This window comes from Bos indicus x Bos taurus, chromosome 8, assembly GCF_003369695.1.
Source record: "Bos indicus x Bos taurus breed Angus x Brahman F1 hybrid chromosome 8, Bos_hybrid_MaternalHap_v2.0, whole genome shotgun sequence".
Classification (NCBI taxonomy): Eukaryota; Metazoa; Chordata; class Mammalia; order Artiodactyla; family Bovidae; genus Bos; species Bos indicus x Bos taurus.
Genome location: NC_040083.1, coordinates 1,514,998 through 1,542,554, shown reverse-complemented (window position 1 = coordinate 1,542,554; position 27,557 = coordinate 1,514,998). Strand labels below are relative to the sequence as shown.

The 27,557-nt window shown below is 45.9% G+C and overlaps 1 pseudogene across 1 annotated transcript; it reads right to left on the bottom strand.

The window, feature by feature from the left end:
- Positions 1 to 1,214: 1,214 nt before the first annotated feature.
- Positions 1,215 to 3,120, bottom strand: LOC113897875 (annotated as a pseudogene). Its single transcript, XR_003512443.1, has 2 exons — positions 3,006 to 3,120; positions 1,215 to 2,524 (listed from the first exon to the last, which is right to left on the bottom strand). The product of XR_003512443.1 is annotated as a grpE protein homolog 2, mitochondrial pseudogene (transcript).
- Between the last annotated feature and the right edge of the window lie 24,437 nt (positions 3,121 to 27,557).

Genomic DNA, 27,557 nt, shown 5'->3' with positions numbered 1-27,557 from the left:
TGCAATAAAGTTCCTGAGCATTTGAAAATGTATAGCAAGTTGTTTTTTTTAATTTAATTTTATTTTATTTTTAAACTTTACATAATTGTATTAGTTTTGCCAAATATCAAAATGAATCCACCACAGGTATACATGTGTTCCCCCTCCTGAACCCTCCTCCCTCCTCCCTCCCCATGCCATTCCTCTGGGTCGTCTCAGTGCACTAGCCCCAAGCATCCAGTATCGTGCATCGAACCTGGACTGGCATCTCGTTTCATACATGATATTTTACATGTTTCAATGCCATTCTCCCAAATCTTCCCACCCTTTCCCTCTCCCACAGAGTCCATAAGACTGTTCTATACATCACAGTCTCTTTTGCTGTCTCGTACACAGGGTTATTGTTACCATCTTTCTGAATTCCATATATATGCGTTAGTATACTGTATTGGTGTTTTTCCTTCTGGCTTACTTCACTCTGTATAATAGGCTCCAGTTTCATCCACCTCATTAGAACTGATTCAAATGTATTCTTTTTAATGGCTGAGTAATACTCCATTGTGTATATGTACCACAGCTTTCTTATCCATTCATCTGCTGATGGGCATCTAGGTTGCTTCCATGTCCTGGCTATTATAAACAGTGCTGCGATGAACATTGGGGTACACGTGTCTCTTTCAACTCTGGTTTCCTCAGTGTGTATGCCCAGCAGTGGGATTGCTGGATCATAAGGCAGTTCTATTTCCAGTTTTTTAAGGAATCTCCACACTGTTCTCCATAGTGGCTGTACTAGTTTGCATTCCCACCAACAGTGTACGAGGGTTCCCTTTTCTCCACACCCTCTCCAGCATTTATTGCTTGTAGACTTTTGGATCGCAGCCATTCTGACTGGTGTGAGATGGTACCTCATAGTGGTTTTGATTTGCATTTCTCTGATAATGAGTGATGTTGAGCATCTTTTCATGTGTTTGTTAGCCATCTGTATGTCTTCTTTGGAGAAATGTCTATTTAGTTCTCCGCCTCCCTACATAATCTAATCAAGGATCACAAGATAAATCTGACAAAGTGGCAGAGGATTTAAGGGCCAGTGGAAAGAGAAATTGTGGTAAACTACTTGCATAGACCAGTTTAGGTCATTAGCTGTTGGGGCTGCCTCAATTTCCCTGAAATGATTATACACCCAGGGAGGCTGAAAATAATTTGAAGACAACTCAGCAAGGAAAGCACAAGGTTTCTTGGCCAGACTTGCTTGCAAGGGACCTGGTATCTTGATTTCTTGCCAGTCTCTGTCTTCCAAGTCTTTCCTGGGGCCTTAGCCTTGTAAATGGGATTTGAAAAGGGAAATGAGTGTGAATGTGAAGTCCACCTGGCAGAAACTACAAGGACAAAAGACGGTTAGAAGAAAAATAAAATGAAAAGAGTAGGCTCTGAAAATCTATGTGCATAAAAATCAATCCAAATGATTTAAATTCATACAGCTATTAAGCTTTATCATTTCAGTACCCAAATGTTAAACCAATCCCTACCACCTCCTCTTCCCACCAAATTCAAGATCGTATTCAATTTCTGTTATAGGGACCAGAAATGAACATTTAGTTGAAAACACATAAACATAAAACTCATTTCCACCTTTGAAAAAGATTTTGGATTGAAAGTCATCAGAGTACCAATTTTAAAATAATTTTCTTCAACACATTTTGATAAGGCCACAGGAACACTTGTCACATTGTTCAAATGCCCAATGGCAAGACTTCTGATGAGACCAAACAGGTCACATTAAATCAATAGGGTATCTCAGAAATAAAGCCAATATGACTAAATCCAAAACAGATCACGTGAAGTACCTCCTGTACAATACGAACCTAGTTTAATAAATAAAGGAATCACAGGTGACTGCACTCTGGGAGAACATGCAGTTCCTCTGGGCCTATTCATAGTCTTCTCTGAGACTCTACTGCCACTTCCACCTGGGCAAGTCTAATGGTGCGGCCATGAAGCTTGTAGCCATCTTGCCTTACGAATGCCACGGTGCCAGGCTGCACCCCAACACCACCTGGCACGTGACAAATGAGTTCATGCTCATGAGGGTCATGTTTGTCACCGATGGGTGTCATCTTCTCCAGAACGTGTTTGGCGAACACACTTTTCAGCTTTGCTTCTAAAAGTGACAATCCTCGGAAGATCTTCTCCAGAGTGAGCTTCTGGTCCGCAGGCTCTGTTTCTTCAGAAATACACTCTGTAGTCTTCTCCAAAATGTCTGCGACCTCCACCAAATCCTTACAGAAACTCTGAATTCCAAATATCTTGGCATCTTCTACACATCTCTGGGTTCGCCTTCTTATATTTTCACTGTCAGCTACAGCTGTCTGGTATCTCACTGTTAAATCTTGGACTTCCTTCTCCAGTTTAACAGCTTTTAGCTTTAAGGCTCATTCTGCAAGAGAGGGTTCCAGTTCATCAGGGGGGTCCTCAGAATTGCAGTTTTCACCAGCGGTTCTCTGAGTGGCAGTGCTGAAAGGATGCAGCCATCCCAGGAAAAGTGAAGCTCAGATATTGGTTCCCCATTATGTTTATACAGGGTGCTAGGAAAGAATCCCAATTCACCTGTAGGCGCCAAAGCTGGAGAAAGGGGCGGGAAAGTGGTATAGCAAGTTTTCTTCTGATAGCCATAGTTAGATAATTAATTACTCTGATTAAATATATTAATTATACTTATATATTGCTGGTATAATTATTTGTATATTAAATTTTATATGCAGTCTTCCCTATATATTACAAAAAAATTATTAGTTCTTGGCAAATTGGATAACAAAGTGTTATCTCTAAAAAACTGAAGATAATTAACCTGATTTTTCTTATTATTTGTATTTTATATTTACCTACAGTAAAATGTCTCACTTTCAGTTCTCTGAGCTTTAACATATGCAGAGATTCTTGTAATGACCACATGCAGGATACAAAAGGGCACCATCACCCCAAGAATTCCTTAATGTCAGGCCCTCTCCCAGCCCAAGGCCTGGGGACACTGGTCTGCACCACTGCCATCTGGGCTTTCTCGGAATGTCCTGTGGACATGTTCCCACAGTCTGTCCTCTTCTGAATCTGGCTTCCATCGCTCAGCACACTTCCTGTGAGGCCCATGCATGTCACTGCCGGTCTTCTGATGAGGGTTCCTTAAGCAGCGCTTTACAGCCTCCGTGCCATGTACACAGCAGTGTTCATGTGGAAAGGGCAACCAGTGAAAACGAGAATCATGCCATTGGCAGCAACATGGATGGATCTAGAGATGATCATTCTAAGAGACAGACAAATACCGTGTGATATCACTTATGTGTGGGATCTAAAAAGAATGATATAGATGAACTTATTTACAAAACAGAAATAGAGTCACAGGAAACAAATTTATGGTTACCAAAGCGGATACGAGGGATGGAGGGAGAGAAGTTAGGAGTTTGGGATGAACGTATACACATTATTATGTATAAAACGGACAACAAGGACCTACTGTGTAGCACAAGGACTTGTAATAACCTATAATGGAAAAGAATCCAAAAAAGAATGTCATTTGGTTGCTCAGTCGTGTCCGACTCTTTGAGACCCCGTGGACTGTAGCCTGCCAGGCTCCCCTGTCCGTGGGATTCTCCAGACGAGAATACTGGAGTGGGTTGCCATTTCCTCTTCCAGCGGATCGTCTTGACCCAGGGATTGCACCCACATCTTCTGCATTGGCAGGCAGGTTCTTTACCACTGAGCCACCCGGGAAACCCATATATGTATATGGATGAACGTATATGTGTGTGTGTCTGTGTATCACTTTGCTCTATACCTGAAACTAACACAACATTGTAAATCAACTATATTTCAACTTAAAATTCTTAGGTGAAAATCAAACATTATGAAAAACAAATGCAGGCGATACGGGACAGCCAGTTCAGCAGCAGAGCTGAGTGGTCCTTGACATGAACAAGATGTCCAGGGCAGCCAGCTGGTCCGCAGTTTGTGTCTTTCTTTCAGAAGTGCCCCACAGCAAAACCGTGGTGGCTATCTGACCCACAGCTCCTCTGCTGAGGGATTAGCAAGGCGTCCCCGCTGCCTGTTGACTTAAATCCAAACTTCTCCTCAAACAGAGTTCTCGCAGAGCATTTTTATCTCCCCCAGAGCAGTGTTATCTCCACTAGCTCCCTGAAATAACCTACTTTTCGGGCAAACCGGGCTGTTGGTTCGTCCCAGATGCACCGCTCAGCTTTGCGGCGTCACGCCCGCTTGTTCTTCCAGGACCTGCGTCAGCGCGGTCCTCTGTGTGCAGCCCTCCTTGATGCCTCCCGTTTTCCCTCAAGGCTGCCCCGGAGGGACGTCATCTCCCGCTCCCAGAGTGCTGTTCACACCAGTCCCCCCACGCCCCCTCGGCTGCCCTCCCGCTCCCACTGCGATGTCTGCTCCGTCAGGGAAGGGCATGTCTTCTGCATCTCTGGGGACAGCACTCTGCGGCATCTTCAGGTATTGTTACAGTGACACTGAAGGGTCATATTCCAAAACAAATGTTTGGCCGTGGGAGACAGGAGATGGACTGCTGAAAATGGACGGGAAAAAGGGAATGGGAGTCATGACTCTCATTCCAGTGGAAAAAATATTCCAGCATGTTGCTGATGAAAGCTCATGACAGCAGTTTCTGGATGAAAACTTTAAACTTGTAAAAAAGTGTCTGTAGGCCACTGGTGTTTTATTTTCTATTAAATAGGAGCCTGCATATTTAAGGCTCCTGGTCTCCTTAGGAGCCGCACGTGCCAGCCTAGGGAGAAAGAACAATATATCTCCCCGGAGTGACTTGTGGAAGTTGGTTCACCCGAGGATCAGTCATCCTGGCCCCAGTGTCTTGTGGCTCTAACCTCAGTGTCCACAGGGCAGGCACTGTCACAACTGGCCTCGATCTTCATCCTCGTCTGGCTTTGTGTCCCGACCAAGCTGAGCCCGAACACCAGGTGCTTCATTCATCAATAAATATGTGCTGTGCACCAGGAAAAATATAAAGGGTGAGAAATGGTCATGTAATCATATTTAGGAGTGCCATTTTCTTACAGGTGTTCTGATAAGAAAAACCAGCAATGTTCTCCAAGTACTTAAAGGAGCCCCAAAATTGGTTTGTTTGTTTTTTAGGTTCCCCCCCAACCATGTAACAAGGGTTCTTTAATGCCAGTATTAAAGAACTAGTTATTTTATAAAATATGAACTGAGCAGATGTAAAATATTAACCAATTCAGCACTTGCAGGGGGTTGCAAAAATATACAAGATTTAAAAATAAAAAGCCTGTTCCTGACACACTGTTAGGAGTCGGGGTGAGAGCAGGGTCAGGAGCAAACGACCGCAGACACAGGCGGTCAGCAGCAGGAGGGTCTGACTCCGCCGTTGCCACCTGAGCCAGGAAGACGATCTTAAGCTGTCTCCTCGCATCCCATGGACACACTCAAGACACACGCTGAGGCTCTGGGCAGCTACAGGAAAGCGCAGGAATTTTTACAAGTCATCTGATTCGAGCGCGTTCCACGACTTCCTAGGAGCCTGAAATGATGTGTGTTCATGGAGATTCAGGTGAGCTTGGGCTCCCACAAGCCTGGACATCACACTGCTGAGTCAGCAGAAAGCCGGCATCTTTACCCCATCTACTGTTCACTGACAGCCATTCCAGAAATAGCTGCCTTTGAGACGCTATGAAGGCTTTCCTCTCTCCTCTTGGGGCAGGATGTTTTAGGGGAAGAAGAGAACCTTGGTTGAATCCTGCTCTTCTCAATAGGGTAACAGCATACAGCACTGGTCCATTATAGGAAAGAATCTATTCCCTGGGGCCTTCCCAGGTGGCTCAGTGGGAAAGAATCCATCTGTGATTCAGGAGACACAGGAGACCCAGGTTCGATCCTGGGTGGGGAAGATCCCCTGGAGGAGGGCATGGCAACCCACTCCAGTATTCTTGCCTGGGAAATCCCATGGATAGAGGAGCTTGGTGGGCTACAGTCTATGGGGTCGCAAAGAGCTGGACACAACTTAGCGACTGGGCACATGTTCTCCCAGTGATCTGAGCAGCCCTCAGACTTGACAGTTGACTGGAATTCTGTTCAAGGGTGGGGTTCAAGTCACAGCCCCACACTCAGTACCAGACCCTCAGACCTTCTCTCTGAGCCTCAGTTTTCTCATCCCTGAACTGAAGCATCATCACTGGCTGATCCTTATGACGCTCCCAGCAAGGAACCTGGACTGCTCGACACCCCCGAGTGTTGTCCTCCTCACGGTCGTTTGGCTCCATCACAGCACCCCTCAACTCTCTCGGGTGCTTCTCAGAAAGCCTTCTTCTGCCCTTGGGTCAGGCCCTTTCAACACCTCACCCATGGCCTCGGGGCAGCCGGGGGGCTGGAAGGTGCAGCGACTACAGATGAACTCATGGTAGGTAAGCACGTCAGTGGTTAGACTTGGCGCTCTTAATAGATTCTCAAGCCGCGGGCTGTCCGTTTCCCTTAAAATTCTGTGATAGGTAATGCCCTGGTGCTCCAGTGGTTGGGACTGTGCGCATCCACTGCTGTGGGTGTGGGTTCAGTCCCTCGTCGGGGAACCAAGATCCTACAAGCTGTGCGGCATGCCGAAAATAAATAAATAAAAATCGTGATTGGCACAGGTGCTTAAATATTTTAAATTAGTGGAAGAAACACTAAGTTTGTTTTTTTTTTTTTTGAACTATGGTGGATTTACACTGTTATGTTAGTTTCAGGTGTACAACAAAGTGATTCCGTTGTGCGTGTATATATAGTCGTCTTCGTACTCTTTCCCACTGTGGTTTATCACCATACTGAATGGAATCCCTGTGCTGCACAGTGGGCTCTTGTTGATCCGTCCGATCTGTAATAGTCTGCATCTGCCAACCCCACACTCCCAATCCAGCCCCCCACCCCCGCCCCCTTGGCAACCATAGGTTTGTTCTCCGCGTCTTGGAGTCTGTTGCCAGAAGCAGTAAGTTTTTAAAGAAAGCTGATTTCGTCCTTGAGGCTGTTTTAGAAAAAAAAGATTCATTTAGAAAAGAATTTTCGTCTCTGTCACTTCGTTGAATACTTACACTTCCGCACACTAGTTAGACTTAAAATTGGATTTTAAGGCAGACAATTCTCTATCTTTAAGAACGCCATTTAAAATGCAAATTACATTGCAGACAAAAAGAATTGGAATTTTTGTAGTTTAAAAATAAATGGAATTCCGGAGTCAACATCATATAAATAGGTGTCCATCTGGCCAACCTTATGATTGCCAATTTCTTCTAATTGTTTCTTTATGTTGAACTGGAGTTTAAACATCTCCCTCTTGTGGCCTAAAAAGCCACTGGCAACTCAGAGTTGGGTCAGCTTCTTATGTCATTCTTTTTGCTTCACAACTTCTGAATAAATTATGTATTAGCTGCAGTGATAGGGAGGCAGTGGGGCTGGCATGGACGCTGTTCCCTATGGATGCTGCGTGCGTTGATGGAGTCGGTGCCCCAGTTTCAGGCCGGGGCTCAGGCATCGTGTCCATGCCGCTTCTAATTCAGGGGCTGTGTTTCTGGAAAACACTTTATCCAGAGGAGCTCATGAAGGGGCTGGTTGCCCCCAGGGACTGAAGGGGCTGGACAGCACTCAGAGTTCCTGGTACCCAACCTGCCCGTTTTCAGCTGCAAAGCCACGGATCATACAGCTTTAAGGGAAAGTCCCCGTAATACATTTTCTGTTAAATGTCGTGATGTCCCTGACACTGTAATCCGTCGTAGGTTCCAGAAATACGTGGAGAGCTGCCTCTTGGGCACTGTGCCGGGGCAGGAGGGCAACCAGACCTGGCCAGGGTTCCACTGCCTAGTGGGACGAGGAGTCGTCGTTTAATGTGGGGCGTGGCCGTCACCGTGCATGAAGTGACAGGGAGCTTCCATATGGACAGGGCAGCTGGGGAGGTGGCCTCTCTGAGAAATGGTGGGTAGGAATTTACCCGACTGAGGTGCCCAAGGGGAAAGAGCTCAGGAGTACATAATGGTGGGGCATGGTTAGGCGGGGCCCTGTGAGCCCACGTGAGCCGTGGGCATCACCCTAACAGGCCCTAGTCTGTTTTAAAGGCCACCTGTGCAGACAGGACAGGAGGGGAGAGGGAACAGAGTGAGAAGACACACACCCCCACCCCCCCACCCCCGGCGCATGCCAAGGATGATGCAGCCTCCACGCAGCATGGCAGGGCCTGGGGTGGGGAGACGAGGAGAGCAGGCTTAGATCTGTCTGCTGAAGATCACACTGACAGGTTCTGATGATGAAGCAGTCAGGGGTGGAGGGAGGTTTAAAATGACCCCACCCAGCAAGACAGGGAGTGACCCACAACTGTGCACCCCCAAAATATGGAGGAGTATCACAGGCTGTTGTATGAAAGAGCCACACAAGAAGCTGACGCATCAGGCCCATCACCAGAGCTGCACCCTCCCAGCCCCCACCGCTCCTCTGAAGTTGCTGGGTGCATGGCTACCGCCTATTTGCTCGTATCTTACAACAGTGGTAAAGACCCTACCTGCCAGTGCAGGAGGCACAAGAGACACGGGTTCAGTTCCTGGGTGGGGAAGATCCCCTGGAGGAGGAAATGGCAACCCACTCCAGGATTCTTGCCTGGGAAATCCCATGGACAGAGGAGCCTGGTGGGCTGCAGTCCATGAGGTCATACCATCGGGCACGACTGAGCACACACACCACCCTAAGGTCATCTACCTTCCAAAGTCCTGCCTGAGAGACCCACCAGGAAAATCAAAGTGCAAAGTTTGAATGCTAAGAGACAGCCGACCTGTGAAGAAATTTCTGCGGGAGCCTTGGAGGTTCCGGAACCACTCTGAGCAGGACACAAATGGGACATTGTTTCTGAGAACTGTATTCAATGCAGATAATCTGAACATTCTGCCCTACAGGCAGAGGGCCATGAACACCAGAACTCAGATGTTTTTCTGTGAAGATAGAAAAGCCTGGTGTGAACATGAGATGAAAGACCCTCCGTGGCATGCAAACCATGAAAAATATTCCTTTAAATCTGCTGCTTGTGTTATGCCCTTTGTACCACACATTTTTCAGCTGCTAATACTGAAATCAAAATAGATTTTTCGGGCCCCAAAGCATAAAGCTCCTCCTAGTCGGGAAAACAAACACCAGCCTTTTGGATCGTCTGAGTGCTGAAATTAGTTTGAATAAGGAACCTAAGTCTTTCAGCCGAGGAAATGTTTGAATGCAGGAGGTCGTCTGAGGACGCCATGTGAGCATTTCTCCTAAAAGCATCTGGCAAGAATGGGGGAGAAAACCACCAGGAGATGAAGTACAGCCCAGGGAGTTGATGCACTGCAGTGCTGAATTTGACAATTCCCTTGGTCAATGAAAAAACCAAGTAACTATCAAGCTAAGAAGAAAGAAAAGAGCATTTTATTCAAGCCAAACTAAGGATTATATCCCGGGAAACAGATCTGGGAAGCTCCAAGAACTGCTCCATTGATCAGGAGTTAGAGATGCAGTTTCATACACTTTTGAGACAAAGAAATTATGAACCATTAGCACTGTATACATAGTTCAATCAAGGTTTGGGGGAGTTTTTTCCCAGTTATGCATGCACGACAAGCCTTTGGTCCTTTATACCCTTGTATGAGATGGAAAGGAAATAGATTAATCATGGAATTACCATATTACAGTGCTGGCCTCTGAAGAAGCGGCCCAACCTCTTCTCACAGGTTGATTTCACCCCCTGCTCAGAGGAGCTGTGATTCACGTATAACGTAGACGCCCACTATGCACCAGGCAAGGCCTGCTATGACGGTGCGTGTCATTTGTCTTTTTTTTTTTCTTAGTTTGGCTGTCTTGCCACAGACTATTTTTTACTTTCTTCATCACCTTCAAAAGTAGTAGAAAGGAGAGTGTGTAAGTGGAATTGTCTTGTGTGTTCTGAGTTCCCATGCTGAGTCATGGAGTTTATCACCTTCATCTTATAAGGGGAAAAATGGTCTTTGTTAAGGCAGGAAAGAAAAGTCCTCTCTCCGCTGCTGACGGGGTATTCTACTGACCGCTTCCAGCTTTGGATGCATTTATTTCAATCTTCATATTTATTTTCACGAAAAAAAGAGAAAAGCAAGATTTTAATTCTTCAAAGAGAAGACAGAAAAATTTCCCAAGTCAGAGAGAGAACCATACCATAACCCTGTGTTACTCAGAGCATTCACCTCCACATGCTCAAGTCTGCACTTGATGGCTTGAAGAAGCCCACGCAAGTGAATCTGAGATGCTGTGGACGCTGGCAGAGATCCTGATGTCCCCACCCCGGGCACGCGGGCCGCTCTCAGCTCTCCCCCAAGCCCCTCTGAGCACCCTTCTCAGCTGAGGGGAGCCAGCTCACTCAAGGGCATGCTCTTTCCCTGGAGCAGCCCGCACTGCAGAGTGGTCAGGGTCAGCTGAGGCCCGCGACAAGATTTCAGTAGCGCCCACCTTCCCCCTTCCTCTCCTGCTGCTCCCAGAGTCAGCACCTCAGGAACACGGCCCACAGCACCAGAGTGACTGGCACGCTGAGCGGATCTGCTTGTTTTCCTAGATCACGGGGTGAGGATTGGGTCACCCGAGTCTGACTCCTAATCAGCTTTCTTTTCTCTGGGGAGTTGGAAGGGCTGGGATCACAAGCGGCTCCATTTAGGAAGACGTTCCGAGTCCACTCCACGTGACCTGGAACCAAGGCTATAGATGAATCTCCGTAGAGACAGGGGGTTCAGGTATAGGAGACCACCTGCCCTCTCAGGACAAGAAATTGCTGCTCTCCTCCCTTCCCCATGGTTCATCAGGCCCTTTATTCTCCTTTGTTAATGAAGAGTACTTTACCCAAAAATCTGCAGCTGTAAGTGAAACATCCTGACACAGAGCTGTTCACATTCTTCCTTCCTCAGCATTTCCACAGCGGTAAGAACAGGAGACCTGTGGAAAGCATTTACTTAATTAACTGCTATACGCTGAACACCTCCTATAAGCCCCTGTGGTTTAGAGTTTGAAAAAGAAAAGTGATGAAGAGACATTCCCACCCTTAGGAGTTTAACATCTGGTGCAAAGAGCCCCAACCCTGTCAAACACAACACTGTTTTAAAACAAATAATTTGCAATGCCACCATCATGATTCTAATGTAAAATTCATAAGTAGTTTACCTACAGATTCAAAAAATCATAGTAATGCCCTCTTTGTAAATTATAAGTTGTAATACAGATTATAAAATATAATAACATCACATATTTTATAGTTACAAAATATGAACAAAAAGCAAGTTGTAGTTTTTTAAATGTGGTTCACCATGTGGCTGCTACAGAAATAATCAATTCCTGTGCCTTAAAGTGACACCTGCCAGTCATTGTGAAACCAGAACTTCCAGAAATCTTCCAAAATGCTACCAGGAGCTGTTCTGCCTTCCCTAAAAATCACTAATCATTTAAGAGAAGAAAAGGAATTTATTTGGTATATATTTAAAAGTTGGCATCTGGTTCCCTGCTGGCTCCAGTGGTAAAGAATCTGCCTGCCAATGCAGGAGACATGGGTTCAATCCCTGGTCCAGGAAGATCCCACTAAGCCCATGCACCACAACTACTGAGCCTGTGCTCTGGAGCTAGCAACTGCTAACCTTGCACGCCTCAGAGCCTGTGCCCCACAAGAGAAGCCACCGCAATGAGAAGTCCTCGTACGTCAACCAGAGGTCCCTGCTTGCCACAACTGGAGTGAAGCCCATGCAGCAGGAAAGACCCAGAACAGCCATAAATAAATAAAAATTTTTTTAATATTTTTAAAAGGTGGCATCTACTTCTAATATTTCAAGAGTCATGCTTGAGCTTATATATCTTTCTTCTAGTTAGAACAGGGTGCTCAGGGCTAGTGCACTGGGATGACCCAGAGGGATGGGATGGGGAGGGAGGTGGAGGAGGGTTCAGGATGGGGAACACATGTACACCCGCGGCTGATTCATGTCAATGTATGGCAAAAACCACTACAATATTGTAATGTAGCCTCCAATTAAGATAAATAAATTAATTAAAAAAAATAAGACTAGTCAACAACCTCAGATATGCAGATGACACCACCCTTATGGCAGAAAGTGAAGAGGAACTAAAGAGCCTCTTGAAGGTGAAAGAGAAAAGTGAAAAAGCTGGCTTAAAACTCAACATTAAAAAAACTAAGATCATGCCATCCGGACACATTACTTCATGGCAAGTAAATGGGGAAACAGTGTAAACAGTGACAGACTTAATTTTGGGGGGTTCCAAAATCACTGCAGATGGTGACTGCAGCCATGAAAGTAAAAGATGCTTGCTCCTTGAAAGAAAAGCTATGACAAACTTAGACTGCGTATTAAAAAGCAGAGACATCATTTTGCTGACAAAGTTCTATATAGTCAAAGCTATGGTTTTTCCAGTGGTCATATATGGATGTGAGAGTTGGACTGTGAAGAAAGCTGAGTGCTGAAGAATTGATGCTTTTGAACTGTGGTGCTAGAGAAGACTCTTGAGAGTCTCTTGGACTGCAAAGATACCCAACCAGTCAGTCCTAAAGGAAATCAGTCCTGAATATTCACTGGAAGGACTGATGCTGAAGCTGAAAGTCCAATACTTTGGCCACCTGATGCGAAAAACTGACGCATTGGAAAAGACCCTGATGCTGGGAAAGATTGAAGGCAGGAGGAGAAGGGGATGACAGAGGATGAGATGGTTGGATGGCATCTCCGACTCGGTGGACATGAGTTTGAGTAAGCTTTGGGAGATGGTGAAGGAGAGGAAAGCCTAACGTGCTGCAGCCTATGGTATCGCTAAGAGTTAGACACGACTGAACAACCAGCAGACAAGAGCCACACTTTCAGATAACACCCTGTTAAGGGGTAAATGTGTCCCCAGAAAATCCATATGTTGGTATTGTAACCACTGAACCTCAGAATGTGACTGTAATCAGAGATGGTACCTTTAAAGAGGTGATTAAGTTAGAGTGAAGCCCTATGGCTGGGCCCTAATTCACTGCAACTAGTGTCCCTCTTAAAAGATTGTTGTTTTTCAGTTGCTCAATTGTTTCTGACTCTGCAACCCCATGGACTGTAGCCCACCAGGCTTCTCTGTCCATGGGGTTTTCCAGGCAAGAACACTGGAGTGGGTTGCCATTCCCTTCTCCAAGGGATCGTCTGGACCCAAGGATAGAGCCCACATCTTCTGCATTGGCAGGCAGATTCTTTACCACTGAGCCACCAGGGAATCCCTTATTATGTTCTGGACTTGACTACGTACTGCTGAAATACCAAAGAAGCGTGAAAGGACTCTGCCCGCCCCCCCCCCACCCCCCCACCCCCCCACCCCCCCCCCCCAACGAGAAACGATCATCTGAGGACGGCACGAGCGTATGAAGCCGTCATCTAGAGGTCCGTTAGGTGCTGATGCTGAGCCATGCCTGCCCTGCCTGGGGCCCCTGAAGTCAGTCCTCAGGCCCAAGGCAGCTCCTTCTTTCAGCGAGAGCTCAGGACAGAAGAACACCCACATCTGTCTGTCTGTGCTCACTGAGAGTTAGGATGACACCCGCCAGGGTGAGTTACGCTGTCAGCCAGAAGAGAGCATCACCGCTGCTCTTGTGTCATCTCGGCTGTGTTAACGGTATCTGTGTGTCCACGTGTTTTATTACTTGTCTTTTATTTGTGAGTAAAATTGCATGTGGAGGACAAGCTGGGAGATCACGGGGGAGACCCACAAGCCCCGAGTAGACACACTGGGTAAACATTTTCCCAGCCTGACTTCCAGTTCCCTTGAACATGACCAAGACTATATTTAAAACACATATGTTTAGGAGAAAACTTCACGGTTTAGGAAGGAGGGAAATGAGAAAAGCCTCCAAGAGTTGATTGATTTCACGAAATCTCTTTTTCTGGGGTAACGAGCTCCCCAGCAGTGCCAGCCTTTCACTGGGTGGGCCGTGCACACTACAGCTTGGGGTAACTGACTCCCAGCCTGCTCTCATCACCCAGCCTTGTCCCTGGAAGGCCCCCTGGACACATTTGAGGGTGCTGGGCAGCCCCATATGCACAGACAGTCCCCCACCAAGGAGGGAACGCTGTGGGCTCTGCAGCCCAGGGTCTTTGCTGCACCAGAGTCAGCTGTGTGTCTCAGGGTCACAGGCCGGCAGAGCTCTCTCCCTCTCTGGGTCGCTTTTCAGTGGAGAACAGACTCCGAGGTGCCTTGTCCCGGAGCCGTGCAGTCCCCCGTCCTCCACCAGCTCACGCAGGTGTCCAGCACGCAGGGCTAGAGAGACTCACCACATAGCAGCTGGCACTTACAGAGCATGTGACCCATGCCACACAGTGCTTGGTCACCTGCATGGATCAGCCTAAGAAACCCGAGAGGCCCAAGGCTGCTCGCATCCACACCCAAAAGAGGAGACTGAGGAGCTCGTCCAGGACTGTCACTAGCCACGAGGCAGTGGAGCTGGACGCCTGACCCAAGGCCCTTGTGGCTGCAGAATCTGCACTCTGATCCATCAGACTGCCCTCGGACCCTCCCATCCTGCCCTTAGGCTCCGAGGACACCACTCCCTTCCAGCCAGATCCCTGATGAGAGTGCATTGCTTGGGGACTTGGCTCACACTGGGGCCCCGGCTACAGTAGCACCTTATGACTTTTTTTTTCTCACCGCAATTTGAAAATCGGTAACTCGAGCCCCAGTGCCAGGTATTTGGCCTTTAGCTTCCACTAATAGCATAAGCTTGGTTCATATGGTATAGTTCCAGCTGTTGTCTGAATGGTGATAAATTATCACTGAAGGACAGAAAAGTCTGGAACGTGGGACCGGTCCAGAAATTACAAAGCCTGTCTAAGGAGGGAGGTAGTGGGTGGCTGTGGGGCCTGCAGAGGCAGTGACCAGGCACAGATGTGGAGGGGGCTGGGGAGTAACCAATGCTGGAGAGGGTGTGGAGGAAGGGAACTCGTGCACTGCTGAGCGGGTGTTGGGGGGGTGCTGGAAATCGGTGCTGCCACTCTGGAGAACAGTGGGCAGCTTCTCAGAAGGGGAGAAGGGTTAGACCGGCAGTGGACTCCGTCATTTCCACTGTTAAGAAGAGCAGCCTTTGAGAACCCTTAACAAAGGAGCATATCTGGGAGATACGTGTCTGGTGTGCCAGCTCCCAGCTCCCTAGTGCTGCCACATGATGAGCTTTCCCGAGCTCCAGTCTGCATTTACTTCTGTGTTTCCTACCACAGCAGGAGTCTATCTGACAGCCTGTGCAGGAGGGTCTCTGTCTACACAGAGGACTGTGTGCAGGAAGCCAGCAGCTCATTCCGGCTTGGCTCCTCTTCCTTGGCCTGGTAAATCCAAGTGCCAGTCAGGGGTGTCCTGGAGGGCAGGCTGCTCGTCTCAATCTGCTGGTGTGTTCAGAGGGTGGTAGGTGGGGGAGACATAGTTGATACAGGAAATAAAGGTCAGTAGACTCAGAGTGGCGCTGGTGGTAAAGAACCCGCCTGCCAATGCAGTAGACATAAGAGATGCCAGTTCATTCCCTGGCTTAGGAAGATTCCCTGGAGGAGGGCCTGGCAACCCACTCCAGTATTCTTGCCTGAAGAATCCCATGGACAGCGGAGCTTGGCAGGCCAGAGTCCAGGGGGTTGCAAAGAATCAGACACGACTGAAGTGACTGAGGACACACACAGGGAGTTAAATAGCAGAATGACCCAGAGGATGGATCCATCAAAACTAAAATAATTAATTCATTTGTCTAAAGACAATGTGATTTGCAGTGAGTTCTTTGGAAATGTGACGTAAAGTACCATTTGGCCACAAAAATGCCATTTTAACTAAAAAAAAGTATATGTCATCTATTGTTTTGTTGGTGATTTAGAGTTATTTCCTCATGAAATGATGAGACAGGTGATTTTTCTTCTAAAATTGGTAGTTGAAATGCAGCTCCCCCATCTCCTTTGTGCAGAGCCCAGATCCGAGCTCATGTACTGTAATCCCCGAATAGTCACATTCATCACCTAGAGTTTGCATGTACTAGACTCCCTAGTTACTTGTCTCTTCCCCAACTTGAAAAGAAGCAAACTGGTGAGTACAGCCCTCAGCCGCTGCAGGAGAATGAGCTACAACTTCAAAACTGGGGTGTCCTGGTGGCTGCCAGGTCGGCCCTGTGGTGCAGGTCCTGTAAGGGTTCCCATCTGTGAGTCCCAGAAGCATCAGGCAGTACGGTAACTCACACTCTCCATGTGGTTTCCCCCGGTTCTCAGAGTAGGTGTGATCTCAGGTTTTGGATTCCCTTTTCAGGCTTTGGGGATTTTGGAAACCTGGCTTTTGGCCTGTGAGAAGAGCATGTGCGTGCCCCTGAAGAGCCTGCCCAGGAGATAGATGCGCATGCTGTGCTGACGAGCTCTGCGGTAAGGGACTGCCCTCAGTCTTGCTCCTCCTGCAAGTACCAAGAATCCTCTTGTACTTTTCATCCTGTAGGACAAGCGGGAATGCGCTGTCACATGTGACAGCGAAAGACTGCGGCAACTGCCCGTCAGACGGATTATAAGGAAAGAAAGAAAAATAGCGGATAGTGCACAAAAATAAGCGTGTTTTTCATGCATTAGACAGTGAATTAACTGTGTGTCCTAAGTATAAACTGTTGCTATGAATTTTAAGATGTCCAAGATAAAAAATAAAACACATCAGAGCTTATCCATTGAAGCCTCATTTTCATGCATCTTTCCACAGAAACACACTCTAGGCTTCCAGAAGGTTTTATGGACTTTTAAAAGGAACATTCTGAATGTAACTGAGCCCCCTGCCCTGGCTGCTTATCTCACCTGTATAAATAGATATGACCCACTGAAAACTGCAGAGATGCAGTTATGTGCCAGGAGAGTATAACTGCAGACACCCCCCAACCCCCCTGGAAACTGCGATGGAGCTCTCCTGTGACTGATTTAATACCACAGTGATTCCCTGATCTAAGCTGAAAAGCATGTGAAGACGCAGGCTCCGTGGACCTGTAGCCATGACAAGATACTTTGAAAGGCCTGGGAATAAACGGCCCCACGACAGATACGGATTTCCACAGAGAAAGAAAGTAAAGCCTGAGGACAGAACTAGCAGAGGTCACCTCCCCACTTGGTGGGCGATCTCTGAAGCCACTCTCATCAGTTTCATGGTGAAACAGGAAGGCTGTGGAATTAGGAGCTGCATCAACAGTAACAGTATTTGTGCCTGAAAGAAGGAAGACCACCTATGCGCATGACTCAGATGTCCCAAATATTAAAAAAAGAATTTTGTGATGTGTATGCATATATATATGATGTGTGTGTGTATATATGGTTTTTACCTTTAAAAAGAATTTTGTGACATATATATATGTGTGTGTATATATATATACACATGCTGCTGTTAAGTCGCTTCAGTCGTGTCCGACTCTGTGCGGCCCCATAGACTGCAGTCCACCAGGCTTCCCCGTCCCTGGGATTCTCCAGGCAAGAACACTGGAGTAGGTTGCCATTTCCTTCTCCAATGCATGAGAGTGAAAAGTGAAAGTGAAATCGCTCAGTCGTGTCCGACTCTTCGCAACCCCATGGACTGCAGCCTACCAGGCTCCTCCATCCATGGGATTTTCCAGGCAAGAGTACTGGAGTGGGTGCCATTGCCTTCTCCGATACACATAATGGCATGTAAAAGTCGCTGAGTTGTCTCCGACTCTTTGCGACCCCATAGACCAACAGTCCATGGAATTCTCCACGCCAGAATACTGCAGTGGCTAGACGTTCCCTTCTCCAGAGGATCTTCCCAACCCAGGGATCGAACCCAGGTCTCCTGCACTGCAGGTGGATTCCTTACCAACTGAACTACCATGTATATGCCATTATATAGGAAACAGTGAAGGATAGGGAAGCCTGGCAGGCTTTAGTCCTTAGGGTTGCAAAGAGTTGGACACGATTTAGTGACTGAAAAACGAGCAAAATTATGGTGTTTTCCATTAAATAAAAATAAAGGAGCACTTGGTGTCTTTTCTGTCTGGTCATCTTTTATGTGGATACCAATGATGGGGTGGATAGTCAGCTACTGTAAGAAGTGGCTGCCAGCATTTCCATGGGGTAATTAATACATATTTATCTCCTGTTCATGAAGCAGTGTCCTTAGCTGTCCGTGGCTTTCCTCCCAGGTGGGTTGACACATACGGGTTCTTTTGCCTTGTGGCTCTACCATCCCTTGGGGCCGCAGTGCCCTCTTCATCCAGACAGCAAAGGAAGAGGAAATGGAGAAGGCACATGGGCTTCTCCAGAAAAATTGTCCTGGACATGACACGCAGCTCTTCTGCCCACCGCCCATCAGCAGGACTGCCTCACTAGATACCCAGACTGCGGACAGGCTAGACTGGGAACGGAAGCCCTGCCTGGACCATGCCTCCTTCCTAGCACACACTCACGCAAAGGAAAGGTAAGCACAGACTTTTTGTTACTAGCTACCATCTCTGTTGTTTAACTTCAAAAGAAATACAAAACAATTGGCAAACATTATTTATTAAATTATTTTATTATTCTCCTTTATTTCTTGGTTGTGTTGCATGACATGTGGGATCTTAGTTCCCTGACCAGGGACCGAACTCACACCCCTTGCATTGGAAAGGCAGAGTCTTAACTGCTGGACCTCCAGGGAAGTTCTAGCAAAGATTATTTTTAACGCGAATAATCTGTTTTCAGATTATTCAGAATATTTCAGAATAACAGCCCGATGCTGTTTCGAAAAGAGCACTTTCACAGACTCCTTCTAAGTGATAAAACACTTTTTGTTGCAACTTCAAAGTGCTTTATTTAGAAAGAAATCTGGCAATTCATGTTATGATACTAAGTTCCTCATGTCTTAGGGATGTTCTTTCCTAAGTTCTTCATGTCAAGGGATCCAGCAAGCCTTCTGAGAACCCTCACTAAGATAATACTCCAAAATGTTCTGTGTTGAATATAGTTAGGTGCATGTGTGCATGCGTGGTAAGTCACTTCACTTGTGTCCAGCTCTTTGCAGCACCATGGACTGTAGCCCACCAGGCTCCTGTGTCCATGGGATTCTCCAGGGAAGAATGCTGGAGTGGGTTTCCATGCCCTCTTTCAGGGTATATTCCTGAGACAGGGATTATATTCATATCTCTTATGCCTCCTGCATTGGCAGGTGGGTTCTTTACTACTAGCACCACCTGGGAAGCCCAGAGTTATTTATAGCAACAAAAGTTTAAGGAAAATGGTGAAAACAAATTAATGAGAGAATCATTCATTATATTATTAAACATTTGTCCAATGGCATATTTATGTAGCCATTGAAATGTATATGAAGTATTAAATAATGTTTTTTAAAAAGATTTTTTTGATGTGTACCATTTTTTAAAAGTCTTTATTGAGTTTGTTTCAGTATTGTTTCTTTTTAATGTTTTGGATTTTTGGCTGTGAGTCATGTGGAATCTTAGCCCCCTGACCAGGAATCAGACCCACACCCGCTATAGTGAAAGGTGAAGTCTTAACCACTGCACCACTCAGGAAAGTCCTGAAACAATGTTTTTAGGAAGCTTTATGTTTTAGAGTAAGTTATAAAATTTTAAGATCAGGATTATCTCAATAATTTTTTTAAATGTTTTTAAAAATTTCAAAAGAAGAAGCAAGTAGAAAACTACTGACTATATTAAATATTAGCTGATGCTTCTTCTACATGGATTCTGTGTCCAGTTGCTCAGTCATGTCCAACTCTTTGATACCCCATGGACTGCAGCACACCAGGCTTCCCTGTCCCCGACCATCTCCTAGAATTTGCTCAAACTCATGTCCATTGAGTTGGTGATGCCATCCATCCATCTCATCCTCTGTTGTCCCCTTCTTCTCCTGCCTTCAATCTTTCCCATCATCGGGGTCTTTTCTAATGAGTCAGCTCCTTGAATCAGGTGGCCAAAGTCTTGGAGCTTCACCTTCAGCCTCGGTCCTTCCAACAAATATTCAGGACTGACCTCCTTTACAATTGACTGGTTGGATCTCCTTGCAGTCCAAGGGACTCTCAAGAGTCTTTTCCATCCCCACAGTTCAAAAGCATCAGTTCTTTGGCACTCAGCCTTTTTTATTGTCCAGCTCTCACATCCGTACATGACTACTGGGAAAACTGTAGCTTTGACTAGATGGACCTTTGCTGGCAAAGTAATCTCTCAGCTTTTTAATATGCCGTCTAGGTTGCTCATAGCTTTTCTTTCAAGGAGGAAGAAATTTCATGGCTGCCATCACCATCCACAGTGATTTTGGAGCCCAAGAAAACAAAGTCTGTCACTGTTTCCATTGTTTCCCCATCTATTTGCCATGAAATAATGGGACAAGATGCCATAATCTTCATTTTTTGAATGTTGAGTTTCAAGCCATCTTTTTCACTCTTCTCTTTCACCTTCATCAAGAAGCTCTTTAGTTCCTCTTCACTTTCTGCCATTACACTGGTGTCATCTGCACATAGGAGGTTATTGATGTTTCTCCTGGCAATCTTGTGCTTCATCCAGCCCAGCATTTTGCATGAGGCAGGAAAGGTGGTCTGGTATTCCCATCTCTTTCAGAATTTTCCATGGTTTATTGTGATCCACACAGTCAAAGGCTTTGGCATAGTCAATAAAGCAGAAATAGATGTTTTTCTGGAACTCTCTTACTTTTTCGATGATCCAGCAGATGTTGCCAATTTGATCTCTGGTTCCTTTCAGTTCAGTTCAGTTCAGTCACTCAGTCGTGACCGACTCTCTGCGACCCCATGAATTGCAGCACGCCAGGCCTCCCTGTCCATCACCAGCTCCCGGAGTTCACTCAAACTCACGTCCGTCGAGTCAGTGATGCCATCCAGCCATCTCATCCTCTGTCCTCCCCTTCTCCTCCTGCCCCCAATCCCTCCCATCATCAGAGTCTTTTCCAATGAGTCAGCTCTTCCCATGAGGTGGCCAAAGTACTGGAGTTTCAGCTTCAGCATCATTCCCTCCAAAGAAATCCCAGGGCTAATCTCCTTCAGAATGGACTGGTTGGATCTCCTAGCAGTCCAAGGGACTCTCAAGAGTCTTCCCCAACACCACAGTTCAAAAGCATCAATTCTTTGGTGCTCAGCCTTCTTCACAGTCCAACTCTCACATCTATACATGACCACAGGAAAAACCATAGCCTTGACTAGACAGACCTTTGTTGGCAAAGTAATGTCTCTGCTTTTGAATATGCTATCTAGGTTGGTCATAACTTTCTTTCCAAGGAGTGAGCGTCTTTTAATTTCATGGCTGCAGTCACCATCTGCAGTGATTTTGGAGCCCAAAAAAGTAAAGTCTGACACTGTTTCCACTGTTTCCCCATCTATTTCCCATGAAGTGATGGGACCGGATGCCATGATCTTCGTTTTCTGAATGTTGAGCTTTAAGCCAACTTTTTCACTCTCCACTTTCACTTTCATCAAGAGGCTTTTTAGTTCCTCTTCACTTTCTGCCATAAGGGTGGTGTCATCTGCATATCTGAGGTTATTGATATTTCTCCCAGCAATCTTGATTCCAGCTTGTGTTTCTTCCAGTCCAGCGTTTCTCATGATGTACTCTGCATAAAAGTTAAATAAGCAGGGTGACAATATACAGCCTTGACGTACTCCTTTTCCTATTTGGAATCAGTCTGTTGTTCCATGTCCAGTTCTAACTGTTGCTTCCTGACCTGCATACAGATTTCTCAAGAGGCAGGTCAGGTGGTCTGGTATTCCCATCTCTTTCAGAATTTTCCACAGTTTATTGTGATCCACACAGTCAAAGGCTTTGGCATAGTCAATAAAGTGGAAATAGATGGTTTTCTGGAACTCTCTTGCTTTTTCTATGATCCAGCGGATGTTGGCAATTTGATCTCTGGTTCCTCTGCCTTTTCTAAAACCAGCTTGAACATCAGGAAGTTCACGGTTCACATATTGCTGAAGCCTGGCTTGGAGAATTTTGAGCATTACTTTACTAGTGTGTGAGATGAGTGCCATTGTGCGGTAGTTTGAGCACTCTTTGGCATTGCCTTTCTTTGGGATTGGAATGAAAACTGACCTTTTCCAGTCCTGTGGCCACTGCTGAGTTTTCCAAATTTGCTGGCATATTGAGTGCAGCACTTTCACAGCATCATCTTTCAGGATTTGAAATAGCTCAACTGGAATTCCATCACCTCCCCTAGCTTTGTTCGTAGTGATGCTTCCTAAGGCCCACTTGACTTCACATTCCAGGATGTCTGGCTCTAGGTGAGTGATCACACCATCTTGATTGTCTGGGTCGTGAAGATCTTTTTTGTACAGTTCTTCTGTGTATTCTTGCCACCTCTTCTTAATATCTTCTGCTTCTGTTAGGTCCATACCATTTCTGTCCTTTATCAAGCCCATCTTTGCATGAAATGTCCCCTTGGTATCTCTAATTTTCTTAAAGATATCTCCAAAATGCAAAAAAGCAAAATGGCTGTCTGAGGAGGCCTTACAAATAGCTGTGAAAAGAAGGGAAGAGAAAAGCAAAGAAGAAAAAGAAAGATATACCCATTTGAATGCAGAGTTCCAAAGAATAGCAAGGAGAGATAAGAAAGCCTTCCTCAGTGATCAGTGGAAAGAAACAGAGGAAAACAATAGAATGGGAAAGACAAGATCTCTTCAAGAAAATTAGAGATACCAAGGGAACATTTCATGCAAATATGGGCTCAATGAAAGACAGAAATGGTATGGACCTAACAGAAACAGAAGATATTAAGAGGAGGTGGCAAGAATACACAGAAGAACTGTACAAAAAAGATCTTCACAACCCAAATAATCAGGATGGTGTGATCACTCACCTAGAGCCAGACATCCTGGAATGTGAAGTCAAGTGGGCCTTAGGAAGCATCACTACGAACAAAGCTAGTGGAGGTGATGGAATTCCAGCTGAGCTCTTTCAAATCCTAAAAGATGATGCTGTGAAAGTGCTGCACTCAATATGTTAGCAAATTTGGACAACTCAGCAGTGGCCACAGGACTGGAAAAGGTCAGTTTTCATTCCAATCCCAAAGAAAGGCAATGCCAAAGAGTGCTCAAACTACCGCACAATGGCACTCATCTCACACGCTAGTAAAGTAATGCTCAAAATTCTCCAAGCCAGTTTCAACAGTATGTAAACTGTGACCTTCCAGATGCTCAAGCCAGTTTTAGAAAAGGCAGAGGAACCAGAGATCAAATTGCCAACATCTGCTGGATCATCGAAAAAGTAAGAGAGTTCCAGAAAGACATCTATTTCTGCTTTATTGACTATGCCAAAGCCTTTGACTCTGTGGATCACAATAAACTGTGGAAAATTCTGAAAAAGATGGGAATACCAGACCGCCTTACCTGCCTCTTGAGAAACCTGTATGCAGGTCAGGAAGCAACAGTTAGAACTGGACATGGAACAACAGACTGGTTCCAAATAGGAAAAGGAGTACGTCAAGGCTGTATATTGTCACCCTGCTTATTTAACTTTTATGCAGAGTACATCATGAGAAACGCTGGGGTGGAAGAAGCACAAGCTGGAATCAAGATTGCTGGGAGAAATATCAATAACCTCAGATACGCAGATAACACCACCCTTATGGCAGAAAGTGAAGAACTAAATAGCCTTGATGAAAGTGAAAGAGGAGAGTGAAAAAGTTGACTTAAAGCTCAACATTCAGAAAACGAAGATCATGGCATCCAGTCCCTTCACTTCATGGCAAATAGATGGGGAAACAGTGAGAGACTTTATTTTTGGGGGGCTCCAAAATCACTGCAGATGGTGACTGCAGCCATGAAATTAAAAGATGCTTACTCCTTGGAAAGAAAGTTATGACCAACCTAGACAGCATATTAAAAAGCAGAGACCTTACTTTGTCAATAAAGGTCCATCTAGTCAAGGTTATGGTTTTTCCAGGGGTCATGTATCGATGTGAGAGTTGGACTATAAAGAAAGCTGAGCAGCAAAGAATGATGCTTTTGAACTGTGGTGTTGGAGAAGACTCTTGAGGGTCCCTTGGGCTGCAAGGAGATCCAACCAGTCCATCCTAAAGGAAATCAGTCCTGAATGTTCATTGGAAGGACTGATGTTGAAGCTGAAACTCCAATACTTTGGCCACCTGATGCGAAGAGCTGACTCCTTTGAAAAGACCCTGATACTGGGAAAGATTGTGGGCAAGAGGAGACAGTGGAAGATTAGATGGTTGGATGGCATCACTGACTCAATGGACATGAGTTTGGGCAAACTCCGGGAGTTGGTGATAGACAGGGAGGCCTGGTATGCTGGAGTTCATGGGTTCGCAAGGAGTCAGACATGACTGAGTAACTGAACTGAACTGAACTGATACTTGAATGGCCTAGTGGTTTTCCCTACTTTCTTCAATTTAAGTCTGAAGTTTGCATTAAGGAGTTCATGGTCTGAGTCATAGTCAGCTCCCAGTCTTGTTTTTGTTGACTGTATAGAGCTTCTCTGTCTTCAACTACATAAAATATATAATCAATCTGACTTTAGTATTGACCATTTGGTGATGTCCAAGTGTAGAGTTGTCTCTTGTGTTGTTGGAAGAGGGTTTTTGCTATGAACAGCAGGTTTTCTTGGCAAAACTCAGTTAGCCTTTGTCCTGCTTCATTCCGTACTCCATGGCCAAACTTGCCTGTTACTCCAGGTATCTCTTGATTTCCTACTTTTGCATTCCAGTCCCCTATGATGAAAAGGACATCTCTTTTGTGTATTAGTTCTAGAAGGTCTTTTCGGTCTTCAAAGAACCATTCAACTTCAGCTTCTTCAGCATTACTGGTTGGGGCACAGGCTTGGATTACTGTGATATTGAATGGTTTGCTTTGGAAACAGATTGAGATTATTCTGTCATTTTTGGATTGCACCCATGTACTGCATTTTGGACTGTTGTTGATTATAAGGGCTACTCCATTTCTTCTAAGGAATTCTTGCCCACAGTAGTAGATATAATGGTCATCTGAATTAAATTTGCCCATTCCTGTCCATTTTAGTTCACTGATTCCTAAAATGTGGATGTTCATTCTTGCCAGCTCCTCTTTGACCACTTCCAATTTACCTTGATTCCAGGTTCCTCTGCAATATTGTTCTTTACAGCATTGGACTTTACTTTCACCATCAGACACATCCACAAATGGGCGTTGTTTCTGCTTTGGCTCAGCCTCTCCATTCCTTCTGGAGTTATTTCTCCACTCTTCTCCAGTAGCATGTTGGACACCCACTGACCTGTGGGGTTCATCTTTCAGTGTCATATCTTTTTGCCTTTTCATACTGTTCATGAGGTTCTCAAGGCAAGAATGCTGAAGTGGTTTTCCATTTCCTTCTCCAGTAGATAGTGGTGAGACCAAAAGTGGGATCCAGCTGCTTGCAGCTCAAAAGGCAGGGTTGGTGGAAAGGAAAGTTTGTTTTGTTTTGGATGCTGGCAAGTGGTGGGGGAGCACAGGAGGGCAGACTCCTGTCTAAAGGCTGACCCCCCCTCCACTGACAGCCAGGGTACAGGAGCTTTTATAGACAGAGAGAGGGAGCTCCAATGCAGAAACAGCACAGTAAGCTCCAACAGTTATCTTGAAATTGGTCATCAGTGGTCTGACTAGTGTCACCTTGATTGTTTCAAGTACAGTTAGTCTTCAGTTCCAGGGTTGGTTTGATCCCATTTCTTTGAAGACGTTTCTCGGAATTGCGGCATCTGATGTCATAGCTACAGTCTGGTCATCATGTAGTTAAGTTCTCCACCTGGTGGGAGTTTCAGTATCTCTAAGACTGCTCACAGGATAGGCTCAGAATATTGTCTATAGCCCTTGAGGAAGAACGAAAGGTCCTTCACCATGTTTACTGACTATTATCCCTTTTCCTGTTGGCCTGTTTTCCTTTGTTTCTTCATCTTTTAACTCCCTGATTAAACTTACTCTTTGGCTAAGGTTTTCCCACAGACAAAAGTCTGACAGAGGACATGGAGGACAAGGACCATGAGGTCCTGGTTCATTTCAGTGGGCTGTGATCATTTCTTTATTTGTTCATACCACTCAGACTTTCTAAAATTAAACATTAGTACCATATTTTCAGAAATTTAAACATAAAATTGGTGGATAAGGAGAATGATCTCATACAGGACAGTATTTGTCAACAGAATCTGGGAGAATCCTTGCAGGAACTCTCCCTGAGCTTCCATATCCTGTTTCCACAGCTGTTTTCCCCATTACTGATCTGTGACTGCTTATGATGTCCCCATAAGATCCCCTGGTAAACTCCTTCCATCAGCTGAGCTCAGCACCCTGAACAGTCCTGCCATTTGCTGCTATGCCATCTGTCATATCCTGGTAATAACACACCCACCGCTTGCTCAGATTTCAGGTCTGATCACCTCTGTGCTAAGAATGAAATGATTGGAGCAGCTCTCTGAAGGAGGCTGACCTGGAGCAGTGTGTCTGGAAGGCTGGAGAGTGATGAAGACAGTGTGATGCTTCTGCCTCTTCATGTGGCTGCAGGGGCACCGAGTCTCCACGTTCACAAGACTTGTCAGTTGCCTGAGAAAGAGAGCTCCTCGAGAGCAGCACCCATCGTCTGGCCTTTCCAGTGCCTAACATGTTCTGATACACGCTTGGCACTTAACAATGAGGAGGAGTGAGTAACTGTTCAGTGGTGGTGATCGATTTTTGCTAATGGAGATCAGCCAGTCAATTACTATTTTATTGAGCGCCGTGATGTGCCACTTTGTGTTTGGAGTTAGATTCCCCGAAATTGTAGCAGAAGGAACAGTGGATTTGTGTATCATGCAGTGTAAACGTGAAGACTTAGGAACCTGTGGATTGCTGCAGACTTGTCTTCCAGTGTAAATGTGAAGATTTAGGAATCTGTGGAGCCTTCCTAAGAGGTGTTTGGATCCTCCCACTAGTGATGACTGAAGGTTAGTGGCCCCAGGGCTCCTGATCCCGATTAAGCATAGTTGGGTAGACCAGACGGAGGTTGGTCACTGTTGAATCAGGCAGTTTGCCAGGGTCCAGTGGTCACAGATGGGGGCAGGCAGCATGCAGCGTCAAAGGTTCACAGGACAGTGCATCTGCCACCCATCAGTGTGGCTCCCGGGACCAGCTCTGTCTGAAGCTGCCTCTGACTTTCAGTCTGGAAACTTAGATGAAAGTGGACCTGCCCACCTCTCCCTGTGCTCTGATGAAACAGAGTCACCTGACTTTCCCTAATTAGGTCCCTTACAATCAACAGATTCTACAAGAAGTCCTTTTTGCCAGGACACACCAGGAATCTGAGTGCCCTAGGGGCAGTGGGCCTTCTCAGCACTGGTGCTACCATCCAGGGTTGGGACATGCCTCGTCAGGGGCTCACTCCTGATTGCTGGAGTCAATAGTTCGCACTTCCAGGGCCTCATTCTGCTTCAGTAGGAGTGTGGCGGCATCCCAGGACCTGGAATTCCAAGTACATCCTGTCCTGTCTTGTCTTTTTTATACTATTTATTTAGCTATTTACTTTGACTGCCCCAGGCCTTAGTTGCAGCACATGGATTCTTTGAACTTCTTTAAGACATGCAGGATCATGTTGTAGC